The 3,507-nt window shown below is 28.7% G+C and overlaps 1 long non-coding RNA gene across 1 annotated transcript; it reads left to right on the top strand.

Moving 5' to 3' along the window:
* Positions 1 to 1,233: 1,233 nt before the first annotated feature.
* Positions 1,234 to 2,491, top strand: LOC106301817. Its single transcript, XR_001262291.1, has 3 exons — positions 1,234 to 1,371; positions 1,848 to 1,992; positions 2,248 to 2,491. It is a non-coding gene; the product is annotated as an uncharacterized LOC106301817 (long non-coding RNA).
* Positions 2,492 to 3,507: the final 1,016 nt, after the last annotated feature.

Below are 3,507 nucleotides of genomic sequence, written 5' to 3' on the forward strand. Positions count from 1 at the left end.
TTACTCCATGTTTTTAAATGATACATATTTTAGTTTTTTCACACAAATTAATAAAACATAATAAATTGTAATATTAAATACATACTTTTTGTAATTATATGTTTCCATAGTTTTAAACGAACAAAAATCTAGAAAATGCATTAACTTTTTTTGAAATTTCTAATTAGTTATTATTAGTTGACAAAAAATGCATTGAAATTTTTAAAAATGTATTTTTTAAAAAATATTTTTTTCTTAAAATATGTATTTTTTTGGAAGGGTAGGAGTAGTAAATAGTAATATAACTATATCCCCATGACTCATCATGGCAAAAGTAACCAATACACCTTTCTTTCATGTTCGAGGCACTTCGTTATCATATTATCCATTGCCTAAATTACTAATCGTCTTGTAATTTATTACTTCATTTAGTTTTTCCATTGTTCATCTTTTTCTTCTACTCAACAACTCTCAACTAAAACATTAGTTTATACAAACATAGCTACACATTATTAATTGATTAAGTTTTACTTGAGGTAGAGAAAAAAACCCAATGGGTAGCTGAACACCTTGGGACAACATACCACAAAATAAAATATATAACAATCTTTACGAATTAATCATTAAAAGTGAATAGTTTTTTTTCAAAAAAAAAAACAATCTTTAGGAATTTTCAAAAGTCTTATCTCTTTCACTATTAACAAATTTCAGTGATTAACTGTTAATATTATATCTATATCTATCTATATAAATAAAGTATAGTTTAGTCTCTTATTAGAGTGCCACATCATCTATAAGAGTTGAGAAAAACTTAACACGTGTCATACTGTTTTTTAGCCTTCCAATTCACTTTACTCATTTTCTTTAGCTCTCAACGCGCGTCATCCTTTATGTTATACTCTTTCCGTTCTATTTAGATATATTTTTTAGAAAAAAATTTGTTTCGCAAAGATGTATTTTTTTGTGTTTTCTATGAAAAATTGTAAATTTAGTGAAAATTAATTGATTTTATTGAATTACTATTAGTTAAAAATTATTGAAAATTGATAATCAGAGAAAATGATACATTTATTATGGTAGTTTAATGTGTTTTCTTAATATGTGTGAAAATATTAAAAAGTCTATCTTTGTGAAACCGGAATGAGTATTGTTTTCCAACTTAAATAACTTCATTTATGTTAGAGAGAATTAAGCATTATGTAATCATACAAAGGAACTCAAGAGATTTTCTCCAATTTATATTTAACGGTTTTAAACAACTTAAACAAAAGTCGGCTATATAAGAAGACCTTCTTGAGCCGGATATGAATCATCCATTCCTATTTTCTCTGATTCATCATCAATCTCTCAAAAACCCTAATTAAATCCCTCACATGATTTCTCTCTTTCAAGGTATACTCTTAACCGATGGCTTTTGATTTGATTTTGCTCTTCATATTTCTTCTCCTATTTTGTTTTCATTAAGATTATTGAATCCTTGGATAATTGATTTGGAAAATTATTTGCTGGTTTCGTTGATCTATCTTCTTGGTATGTGAAGAATGCCAGCGATTAAGATCTCAATATGTAGTTTCTTATGTAATTTACATGTCACAATTCGATTTAGATTTTATACATTATCTATTGTGAATCGTTTTTGGAATACAACAATGGATCTTTCTAGATACATTTATTCGATGTCATCAAGTGTTATGTGATCTGAACTTATGACGTAATTAGATTCTGCATCGACACTAACAATTTTTGACTACTGACTAGCGTATGTGTATGCCTAAATCAATATATACCTTACAAGAACGAATCGGAATCGTTGTTTGGCAAAAAATCGTTGGGAACATGGCTTAACTCTGTTTTTGGATGTGGTAAAGCCTTTTTAGTGGAAGATTTGCGCTGTTTCCCGATTTAAGATTTTGTGGCTCAAAATTTCTTCAGCAACATGGCTTCCAATCTCCCGATGAGCCCTTGATTGGATCATGTCCATGGCAATATCCATGACCATTTGCGAGCCCTCATGTATGCTTTCTCCATTTTTTAATATGTTCAAATTTCTCATTCTCTTTCGTGATATGCCCAGTATCACTGAAATCTTTTGTGTATCACTGATTTTCATATGCGAGTAAATAAGCTTTGGTTGTTCAAATTTTAGTGCTCTTTGGAAATTTTAACAAAAATAAAAGAGAGATAGATAACGGTACCATCAGAAAAAAATATTTTATTCAGTGAAACAAAAAATTCTCACAATTGACTGGTTGCATGAATGGTTTCCAGAGGTTGGAGTTACTATACAGCAATATTTTCGAGCAAAAAAACTGTTCACTGGAGAAGAAGAAAGAGAAGCCTCGAGCACACATCACTCAGATTCACGCTGCTCGCTGGTGTGGCTACAGCTGTTGCTGCCATATCTTCAAGCTCCGTGAAGGATGAGCAGATGGCTAAAACCGATGCAGATTTAGCAACTTCCAGTGTAGCCACATGTTTAGTAAGTTCAAAAATCTGTATTTGGGTATTTTAGATTTTGACAACGATTTGATTGTGATTAAGAAAATAAAATCATTTGATCATCTGTGAGACATGCTTACTACTTCTTGACAGTGTAATCATTATTTCTAAAGTTCTTTATAAAAATCCTCAGTCAACAGCTAAAAGAGTGAGAAGCAATATAGAAGAGTGAGAAGCAATAAAAAAATTAACAAAAAATAAAGTATAAATAAAAATATTTTACTTAACATAAAAAATATACTCCCTCTGTTTTTTAATATAAGTCGTTTTACAATTGTGCACATAGATTAAAAAAATCATTAATTTTTTATATTTTCTAAAAAAAACATCATTAATTATTTACCTAACCACAAATCAACCAATAATAAAATAGAAGATATATTATCATTGGTGATATAACATTAAGTGTTAATAAATTTTACATAGAAAACCGAAAACGTCATATAATTTGGAACATAAAAATTTATCTAAAACGACTTATATTAAAAAACGGAGGGAGTATTAAAAACCTAACCTGTCGTCAGAAAAAGGAACATAACATAACCATATTAAACCATTTTAACAATCGTATTAAAAAAATTCACTTAACTAAATTAACATAAGGTTGAATATTTTACCTACAAAATACTTAATTAAAACAAATAAAATTAGAGAAGCTCAACTGAGAAACCGTTAGGTGTGTATAAATGGAACTATATCTAATACCAGAATTTACTATGTAAACAATTAGACTTTAAAATCGGATGTCAAAAAAAACCTTTCAAATCAAACATTGTGCTACACAATTAACCGACTTGGAGTAGTTAATCAACACTTCTACCACCACAAATCTTTCAAAAGACTCAACCATCTTCGTGAATCTACATATGGAAACTATGACAATGATACATATCTTTATGGTATATTAATGTTGTGTAGAGGTAATTTAGAAGAGGAGAAAAAATATCTGGACATTTATCCTAGAAAAATAGTCAATTCAGTTTCGAAAAATGTTGGACTATGATTAAAAAATCCACTCACTCGATTCAA

This window comes from Brassica oleracea, chromosome C1, assembly GCF_000695525.1.
Source record: "Brassica oleracea var. oleracea cultivar TO1000 chromosome C1, BOL, whole genome shotgun sequence".
In the NCBI taxonomy this organism is placed as follows: Eukaryota; Viridiplantae; Streptophyta; class Magnoliopsida; order Brassicales; family Brassicaceae; genus Brassica; species Brassica oleracea.